The sequence below is a fragment of the Triticum aestivum genome, chromosome 4A, assembly GCF_018294505.1.
Source record: "Triticum aestivum cultivar Chinese Spring chromosome 4A, IWGSC CS RefSeq v2.1, whole genome shotgun sequence".
Classification (NCBI taxonomy): domain Eukaryota; kingdom Viridiplantae; phylum Streptophyta; class Magnoliopsida; order Poales; family Poaceae; genus Triticum; species Triticum aestivum.
This window is the reverse complement of record NC_057803.1, coordinates 470,364,951-470,376,354: the sequence shown is the minus strand read 5'-3', so window position 1 is coordinate 470,376,354 and position 11,404 is coordinate 470,364,951.

The window sequence follows — 11,404 nt, the reverse complement described above, 5'->3', positions numbered from 1 at the left end:
CCAACTTGTAGGCCACTTCTCCCATACGTTCCAAAACTATGTATGGTCCTACAAACCTTGGGGCTAACTTTCTGTTGACTCCAAATCGTTTAACTCCTCGCAGTGGTGACACATGGAGATATGCTCTGTCTCCGACTTCATAGACTACCTCCTTGCGTTTAGTGTCAGCATAACTCTTCTTCCTGGACTGAGCTACCTTCAGTCTATCTCGAATCAACTTAACCTTCTCTTCATACTCCTTGATTAAATCTGGTCCAAACAACTGACGGTCTCCAACTTCATCCCACATCAACGGTGTCCCGCACCTCCTTCCATACAAAGCTTCAAAAGGGGCCATCTTAAAACTAGTCTGGTAAATGTTGTTGTATGAGAACTCTGCGTAAGGAAAATTATCGTCCCAACTAGATCCATAATCTAGCGCACATGCTCTCAACATGTCCTCCAGAATCTGATTAACTCTCTCAGTCTGTCCATCTGTCTGCGGATGGAAGGTTGTACTGAACTCTAGCCTGGTACCCAAAGTCTAGTGCAACTGATTCCAAAACTTCGAGGTAAACTGTGTTCCTCTATCTGATATGATGGTCCTCGGAACTCCATGCAGACATACGATCCTGGTCATATATATCTTGGCCAACTTCGCACTCGTATAGGTGGTTTTCACGGGGATAAAGTGAGCCACTTTGGTCAAGTGATCAACTACTACCTAGATGGAATCATAACCCGATCGTGTCCTGGGTAATCTGGTGATGAAATCCATGCCAAGCTTATCCCACTTCCATTCGGGTATCGGCATAGGCTGAAGTAATCTTGTTGGCTTCTGATGTTCTGCCTTAACTCTCTGCCATACATCACATACTGCTACATACTCGGCAATATCCTTCTTCATACTTGTCCACAAGAAACATTCCTTCAAATCCAAATACGTCTTGGTGTTTCCTGGGTGAATCGAGTATGGCGAGTCGTGGGCCTCCTGAAGTATTAACTTCCTGATATCCACATCATTGGGCACATAAATACGATCCTCAAACCATAAAGTTTCGTGCTCATCCTCACGAAAACCCTTGGCTTTTCCTTTATCTCAGCAATCTCCTTATCATTCCTCTGGGCTTCTCGGATCTTTCCCAACAATTTGGACTGAACTTCCAAAGCTGCAACAAATCCTCTCGGAACTATCTCTAAACGAAGTTCATTAAGATTGTCGGCCAACCCCTGCGGTAATCCTCCGCTTACGAGAGTATTTGCATAACTCTTGCGTCTTAAAGTGTCTTCTACAACATTGGCCTTTCCTGGATGATAGTGTAGCTTCATGTCATAATCCTTTATGAGCTCCAACCATCTCCTTTGCCTGAGATTCAACTCCTTCTGCGTGAAAATATACTTCAATCTCTTATGATCAGTGTGAACATCACAATGGTTTCCAATAAGGAAATGTCCCCAGGTCTTGAGAGCATGCACTACGTCTGCTAACTCCAAATCATGCGTGGCATAGTTCAACTCATGAGGTCGAAGCTGACGTGAGGCATATGAAACAACTCTTCTGTCTTGCATAAGTACACCTCCAAGTCCCAGGCGAGAGGCGTCACAATAAACTTGGAAATCCTTGTGTATATCCAGAAGAATTAGCACCGGGGCTGTAACTAAATGTTTCTTCAACTCCTGAAAACTGGCCTCACATTCGTTGGTCCATTTGAAACTTGGTGTTCTTCTTCAACAATTCCATCATGGGCTTTGCAATCTTGGAAAAATTCTCAATGAATCTCCGGTAATATCCTGCGAGTCCAAGACAACTACATATCTCTCCAACTGAGGTGGCTGCCAACCACTGAGTGACAGACTAAACCTTGGTAGGGTCTACTACTATTCGTTCTCCTGATATAACATGCCCAAGAAATCCAACTTCCTTCAACCAAAACTCAAATTTTTTGAACTTGGCGTATAGTTGATATTTCCTGAGCTTCTCGAGAACTAAGCGCAAATGTTCCTTGTGTTCCTCTTCATTCTTCGAGTAGACCAATATATCATCAATGAACACCACAACAAACTTATCCAAGAACTCCATGAACACCTTATTCATCATACTCATAAAATAGGCAGGGGCGTTAGTCAATCCAAAAGACATGACCGTGTACTCATATAGCCCATACCTTGTGGCAAAAGTTGTCTTGGGTATATCCTGTTCTCGGATCTTCAGCTGGTGGTATCCTGATCGAAGATCAATCTTGGAGAATACTTTAGCTCCCTGCAGCTGGTCAAACAAATCATTGATCATTGGTAGTGGGTACTTGTTCTTGATCATCACTTCATTCAATGCACAATAATCAACGACCATTCTCAAAGATCCATCCTTCTTCTCAACTAAGAGCACTGGGGCTCCCCATAGTGATGAACTTGGTCGAATGTAACCTTTCTCCAATAACCCCTTAATCTGTTTATTAATTTCCTCCAAATCATTTGCAGGCATCCGATACGGTCTCTTCGATATTGGCCCGGTGCCTGGCAACAGCTCTATCAAAAATACTATATCATGATCTGGTGGCATGCCTGGTAATTCCTCTAGGAACACATCGGGATAATCCTTCACAATGGGCACTTCTTCCTGAACAACTCCCGAAAGTGAATTCACTTGAGTCCTCCTTGGCGCATGCCTAGATACATACTTGATCATCCTTCCCTCCGGGGTGGTGAGTAATATTGACTTACTGGCACAATCGTTGTTTCCTCCATACTTCGATAACCAATCCATACCAAGTATTACATCCAATCCTTGTGACTCCAAAATTATTAGGTCTGAGGGAAAAACATGGCTACCAATGGTTAATGGTAACCGATCACACCATCGGCTGGCCATATACTCCGCTCCTGGCGAGCTTACTAACATGGGTAACCTAAGGGCTAAGGTTGGCAATTTAAACTTGTCCACAAATTCCCTTGATATGTATGAATGTGATGCACCAGTGTCAAAAAGAACAAGAGCAGTAAATGACTTAATCAAAAACTTACCGATAACTGCATCGAGCTGCTCTTCAACTTCCTCCACATTAACGTGGTTCACCTGTCCTCTGGTGAAAGGGTTGGACTTCTTCCCAGAACTTCCATTTCCGTTACCATTATTCAACTTAGAACAATCATTGGCGTACTGTCCAGTCTTCCCACACTTGTAACAGGTGACATGACTTAGATCCTTCTTAGCGGGTATTGCTGGGTTGGAACGGTTCTGATTATTGTTTCCTCCATTCCCATTTCCATTCTTAGGGCCACTGTGGTTATGTGAACTTCCTCCATTGTGATTATGGCCTCCATGGTTATGATGGGTATGTCCTCCCGAGTTCGGGGTAAAACGAGGTTTCTGCTGAGCTCCAGAGTTGTACTTGAAGGAAATATGCCCTAGAGGCAATAATAAAGTTGTTGTTTATATTTCCTTATATCATGATAAATGTTTATTATTCATGCTAGAATTGTATTAACCAGAAACTTAGTACATGTTGAATACATAGACAAACAGAGTGTCCCAGTATGCCTCTACTTGACTAGCTCTTTAGTCAAAGATGGTTAAGTTTCCTAGCCATGGACATGTGTTGTCATTTGATGAACGGGATCACATCATTAGAGAATGATGTGATGGACAAGACCTATCTGTTAGCTTAGCATAACAATCATTCAACTTTATTGCTACTGCTTTCTTCATGACTTATACATGTTCCTCTGACTATGAGATTATGCAACTCTTGAATACCGGAGGAACACCTTGTGTGCTATCAAACATCACAACGTAACTGGGTGATTATAAAGATACTCTACAGGTGTCTCTGATGGTGTTTGTTGAGTTGGCATAGATCGAGATTAGGATTTGTCACTCCGTGTATCGGGGAGGTATCTCTGGGCCCTCTCGGTAATGCACATCACTCTAAGCCTTGCAAGCATTGTGACTAATGAGTTAGTTGCGGGATGATGCATTACGGAACGAGTAAAGAGACTTGCCGGTAACAAGATTGAACTAGGTATGAGGATATCGACGATCGAATCTCGGGCAAGTAACATACCAATGACAAAGGGAACAACGTATGTTGTTATGCGGTTTGGCTGATAAAGATCTTCATAGAATATGTAGGAGCAAATATGAGCATACAGGTTCCGCTATTGGTTATTGACCGGAGATGTTTCTCGGTCATGTCTACATAGTTCTCAAACCCGTAGGGTCCACGCGCTTAACGTTCGATGACGATTTGTATTATGAGTTATGTGATTTGATGAACGAAGTTTGTTCGGAGTCCCGGATGAGATCGGGGACATGATGTGGAGTCCCGAAATGGTCAAGAGGTAAAAATCGATATATTAGAAGGCTATATTCGGATATCGGAAAGGTTCCGAGTGATTCGGGTATTTTTCAGAGTACTGGAGAGTTACGGGAATTCGCCGGGAGAAGTATTGGGCCTTATTGGGCCATACAGGAATAGAGGAGGCAGACCAAAGGGAAGGAGGCGCCCCCCCCATAGGTCCGAATTGGACTAGGGGAAAGGGGGCTCTGCCCCCCCCCCCTTGCCCTTTCCTACTCCCTCTCTCTTTCCCTCTTTCTTCTGTCCTACTCCGGAAAGGAAAAGGGGAATCCTACTAGGACTTGGGAGTCCTAGTAGGACTCCCCACACTTGGCGCGCCCCCTCTAGGACCGGCCTCCTCCTCCTCCCTCCTTTATATACGTGGGCAGGGGACAACCCAAAGGCACAACAGACAATCTCTTAGCCGTGTGCGGTGCCCCCTCCACAGTTACACACCTCGGTCATATCGTGATAGTGCTTAGGCGAAGCCCTGCGCCGGTAACTTCATCATCACCGTCACCATGCCGTCGCGCTGACAGAACTCTCCCTCAGCATCAACTGGATCAAGAGTTCGAGGGACGTCACCGAGCTGAACATGTGCAGATCGCGGAGGTGCCATACCTTTGGTGCTAGGATCAGTCGGATCATGAAGACGTTCGACTACATCAACCGCATTATCATAACGCTTCCGCTTACGGTCTACGAGGGTACGTGGACAACACTCTTCCCTCTTGTTGCCATGCATCATCATGACCTTGCGTGTGCGTAGGAAAATTTTGAAATTACTGCGTTCCCCAACAGTGGCATCCGAGCCAGGTCTATGCATAGATATTATATGCACGAGTAGAACACAATGGAGTTGTGGGTGTGGGTATATACATATTGCTTGCCGTCACTAGTTGATTCTTGATTCGGTGGTATTGTTGGATGAAGCGGCTCAGACCGACATTACGTGTACGCTTACGCGAGACTGGTTCTACCGACGTGCTTTGCACACAGGTGGCTAGTGGGTGTCTGTTTCTCCAACTTTAGTTGAATCAGATTCAATGAACAGTGTTCTTTCTGAAGATCAAAAAGCAATCACTATACCACGTTGTGGTTTTTGATGCGTAGGTAAGAACGATTCTTTCTTAGCCCATAGCAGCCACGTAAAACTTGGAACAACAAAGTAGAGGACTTCTAACTTGTTTTTGCAGGGCATGTTGTGATGTGATATGGTCAAGACGTGATAAGATATAAATTGTTGTATGAGATGATCATGTTTTGTTAAAGTTATTGGCAATTGACAGGAGCCTCATGGTTGTCTCTTCATTGCATAAGATGCAAGCGCCATATAATTGCTTTACTTTATCGCTATGCGATAGCAATAGTTGCAAAAGCAATAGTTGGTGAGACAACCATGTGACAATACGTTGATAGAGATCAAGATGATGGAGATCACGGTGTCATGCCGGTGATGATAGAGATCATGATGGTGTTTTGGAGATGGAGATCAAAGGCACAAGATGATGATGGCCATATCATGTCACATATTTTGATTGCATGTGATGTTTATCCTTTATGTATCTTATTTTGCTTAGTTCGGCGGTAGCATTATAAGATGATATCTCAGTAAATTTCAAGGTATAAGTGTTCTCCCTGAGTATGCACCGTTGCGATAGTTCGTCGTGCCGAGACACCACATGATGATTGGGTGTGATAAGCTCTACGTTCACATACAACGGGTGCAAGCCAGTTTTGCACACACGGAATACTCGGGTTAAACTTGACGAGCCTAGCATATGCAGATATGGCCTCGGAACACTGGAGACCAAAAGGTCGAGCGTGAATCATATAGTAGATATGATCAACATATTGATGTTCACCATTGAAAACTACTCCATCTCACGTGATGATCGGACATGGTTTAGTTGATTTGGATCACATGATCATTTAAATGACTAGAGAGATGTCTATCTAAGTGGGAGTTCTTAAGTAATATGATTAATTGAACTTTAATTTATCATGAACTTAGTCCTGATAGTATTTGCATAACTATGTTGTAGATCAATAGCTCGCGATGTAGCTCCCCGTTTATTTTTGATATGTTCCTAAAGAAAAACTATGTTGAAATATGATAGTAGCAATGATGCGGACTAGGTTCGTGATCTGAGGATTATCCTCATTGCTGCACAGAAGAATTATGTCCTTGATGCACCACTAGGTGATGGACCTATTGCAGGAGCAGATGTAGACGTTATGAACATTTGGTAAAGCTCGGTATGATGACTACTTGATAGTTAAGTGCACCATGCTTGATGGCTTAGAACCGGGACTTCAAAAACATTTTGAACGCCACAGAGCATATAAGATGTTCCAAGAGCTGAAATATGTATTTCAGACACATGCCCGAGTCGAGAGGTATGAGACCTCTGACAAGTACTTTACCTACAAGATGGAGGAGAATAGCTCAACTAGTGAGCATGTGCTCAGATTGTCTGAGTACTACAATCACTTGAATCAAGTGGGAGTTAATATTCCAGATAAAAAGGTGATTGACAGAATTCTCTAGTCACTATCACCAAGTTACTGGAACTTCGTGATTAACTATAATATGCAAGGGATGACGAAAATGATTCCCGAGCTCTTCGTGATGCTGAAATCGACGAGGGTAGAAATCAAGAAAAGCATCAAATGTTGATGGTTGACAAAACCACTAGTTTCAAGTAAAAGGGCAAGGGAAAGAAAGGGAACTACAAGAAGAATGGCAAGAAAGTTGCCACTCCCATAAAGAAGCCCAAAGCTAGACCCAAGCCTGAAACTGAGTGCTTCTACTGCAAAGGAAATGGTCACTGGAAGTGGAAATGCCCTAGATTATTGGTGGATAAGAAGGATGGCATAGTGAACAAAGGTATATTGGATATACATGTTATTGATGTGTACTTTACTAGTGTTTCTAGGAACCCCTCGGTATTTGATATTGGTTCAGTTGCTAAGAGTAGTAACTCAAAACGGGAGTTGCAAAATAAACAGAGACTAGTTAAGGGCGAGGTGATGATGTGTGTTGGAAGTGATTCCAAGGTTGATAAGATCACCATCGCACACTCCCTTTACCTTCAGGATTAGTGTTGAACCTAAAATAAATGTTATTTGGTGTTTGCGTTGAGCATGAATATGATTGGATCATGTTTATTGCAATACGGTTATTCATTTAAGTCAAAGAATAATTGTTGTTCTATTTACATGAATAAAACCTTCTATGGTCATACACTCAATATAAACGGTTTATTGAATCTCGATCACACATATTCATAATATTGAAGCCAAAAGATGCAAAGTTAATAATGATAGTGCAACTTATATGTGGAACTGCCGTTTAGGTCATATTGATGTAAAGCGCATGAAGAAACTCCATGCGGATGGACTTTTGGAATCACTTGATTATGAATCATTTGATGCTTGCGAACCATGCCTCATGGGCAAGATGACTAAGAGTCTGTTCTCCGGAACAATGGAGCGAGCAACTGCCTTATTGAAAAAAATACATACTGATGTATGCGGTCCGATGAGAGTTGAGGCTCGCGGCGGGTATCATTATTTTCTGACCTTCAAAGATGATTTGAGCAGATATAGGTATATCTACTTGATGAAACATAAGTCTGAAACATTTGAAAAGTTCAAAGAATTTCAGAGTGAAGTAGAAAATCATCGTAACAAGAAAATAAAGTTTCTACTATCTAATTGTGGAAGTGAATATTTGAGTTATGAGTTTGGTCTTCATTTGAAACAATGTGGAATAGTTTCGCAACTCACGCCACCTAGAACACCACAGCATAATGGTGTGTCCGAACGTTGTAATCGTACTTTATTGGATATGGTGCGATCTAAGATGTCTTTTACCGATTTACCACTATCATTTTGCGGTTATGCATTAGAAACAGCTGCATTCACGTTAAATAGGGCACCATCTAAATCCGTTGAGATGACACCGTATGAACTATGGTTTGGCAAGAAACCAAAGCTGTCATTTCTTTAAGTTTGGGGTTGCGATGCTTATGTGAAAAAGTTTCAAACTGATAAGCTCAAACCCAAATTGAAGTAGTGCATCTTCATAGGATACCCAAAAACAAACTATTGGGTACACCTTCTATCACAGATCCGAAGGCAAGTTATTTTGTTGCTAAGAATGGATCCCTTCAAGAGAAGGAGTTTCTCTCAAAAGAAGTGAGTGGGAGGAAAGTAGAACTTGATGAGGTAATTGTACCTTCTCCCGGATTGGAAAGTAGTTCATCACAGAAATCAGTTCCAGTGATTCCTACACCAACTAGTGAGGAAGCTAATGATGATGATCATGAAACTTCAGATCAAGTTACTACCGAACCTCGTAGGTCAACCAAAGTACGGTCCGCACCAGAGTGGTACGGTAATCTTGTTCTGGAAGTCATGTTACTAGTCCATGACGAACCTACAAACTATGAGTAAGCAATGATGAGCCCAGATTCTGCAAAATGGCTTGAGGCCATGAAATCTGAGATGGGATCCATGTATGAGAACAAAGTATGAACTTTGATTGACTTGCCTGATGATCGGTGAGTCATTAAGAATAAATGAATCTTCAAGAGGAAGACGGACGCTGGTAGTAGTGTTACTATCTACAAAGCTCGAATTGTCGAAAAATGTTTTCGACAAGTTCAAGGTGTTGACTACGATGAGATTTTCTCACTCGTATCGATGCTTAAAAGTCTGTTCGAATCATGTTAGCAGTTGCTGCATTTTATGAAATCTGGCAAATGGATGTCCAAACTGCATTCCTTGATGGATTTCTTAAAGAAGAGTTGTATATGATGCAACTAGAAGGTTTTGTCGATCCTAAAGGTGCTAACAAAGTGAGAAAGCTCCAGCGATCAACCTATGGACTAGTGCAAGCATCTAGGAGTTGGAATATATGCTTTGATAAAGTGATCAAAGCATATGGTTTTATAAAAACTTACGGTGAAGCCTGTATTTACAAGAAAGTGAGTGGGAGCACTACAACATTTTTGATAAGTATATGTGAATGACATATTGTTGATCAGAAATAATGTAGAATTTTCTGGAAAGCATAAAGGAGTGTTTGAAAAGAGTTTTTCAAAGAAAGACCTCGATGAAGCTACTTACATATTGAGCATCAAGATCTATAGAGATAGATCAAGACGCTTGATATATTTTCAATGAGTACATACCTTGATAAGATTTTGAAGTAGTTCAAAATGGAAAAGTCAAAGAAGGAGTTCTTGCCTGTGTTGCAAGGTGTGAAGTTGAGTGAAGACTCAAAACCCGACCATGGCAGAAAATAGAAAGAGAATGAAAAGTCATTCCCTATGCCTCAGTCATAGGTTCTATAAAGTATGCTATGTTGTGTACCAGACCTATTGTGTACCTCACCATAAGTTTGGCAAGAGGGTACAATAGTGATCCAGGAGTGGATCACTGGACAGCTGTCAAAAATATCCTTAGTGGAATAAGGAAATGTTTCTCCGTTATGGAGGTGACAAAGAGTTCGTCGTAAAGAGTTACATCAATGCAAGCTTTGACATCGATCTAGATGACTCTAAGTCTCGATCTAGATACATATTGAAAGTGGGAGCAATTAGCTAGAGTAGCTCCGTGCAAAGCATTGTAGACATAGAAAATTTGCAAAATACATACGGCTCTGAATGTGGTAGACTCGTTGACTAAATTTCTCTCACAAGCAAAACATGATCACTCTTTGGGTGTTAATCACATAGTGATGTGAACTAGATTATTACCTCTAGTAAACCCTTTGGGTGTTAGTCACATGGAGATGTGGACTAATCACATAAAGATGTGAACGATTGGTGTTAAATCACATGACGATGTGAACTAGATTATTGACTCTAGTGCAAGTGGGAGACTAGAGGAAATATTCCCTAGAGGCAATAATGAAGTTGTTATTTATATTTCCTTATATCATGATAAATGTTTATTATTCATGCTAGAATTGTATTAACCAGAAACTTAGTACATGTTGAATACATAGACAAACAGAGTGTCCCCAGTATGCCTCTACTTGACTAGCTCATTAATCAAAGATGGTTAAGTTTCCTAGCCATGGATAGGTGTTGTCATTTGATGAATGGGATCACATCATTAGAGAATGATGTGATGGACAAGACCTATCCCTTAGCTTAGCATAACAATCGTTCAATTTTATTGCTACTGCTTTCTTCATGACTTATACATGTTCCTCTGACTATGAGATTATGCAACTCCCGAATACCGGAGGAACACCTTGTGTGCTATCAAACGTCACAACGTAACTGGGTGATTATAAAGATGCTCTACAGGTGTCTCCGATGGTGTTTGTTGAGTTGGCATAGATCGAGATTAGGATTTGTCACTTCATGTATCGGGGAGGTATCTCTGGGCCCTCTCGGTAATGCACATCACTCTAAGCCTTGCAAGCATTGTGACTAATGAGTTAGTTGCAGGATGATGCATTACGGAATGAGTAAATAGACTTGCCGGTAACAAGATTGAACTAGGTATGAGGATACCGACGATCGAATCTCGGGCAAGTAACATATCGATGACAAAGGGAACAACGTATGTTGTTATGCGGTTTGGCCGATAAAGATCTTCGTAGAATATGTAGGAGCAAATATGAGCATACAGGTTCCGCTATTGGTTATTGACCGGAGATGTGTCTCGGTCATGTCTACATAGTTCTCGAACATGTAGGGTCCGCACGCTTAACGTTCGATGACGATTTGTGTTATGAGTTATGTGATTTGATGACCGAAGTTTGTTCGGTTTCCTGTATGAGATCAGGGACATGACGAGGAGTCTCAAAATGGTCGAGAGGTAAAAATCGATATATTGGAAGGCTATATTCGGACATCGGAAAGGTTCCGACTGATTCAGGTATTTTTTGGAGTACCGGAGAATTACGGGAATTCGTTGTAACACCCTCGATGCGACTATAGCTCCCATGTGTCGAGGCACGACTTAGAGACATAATCGCATTGAAGGTATATGTCGCAAGTTAGGCAATCTTCACAACATCCCATGTAATATGAATAATAAACGGGAGATAATGTAGTTGGCTTACA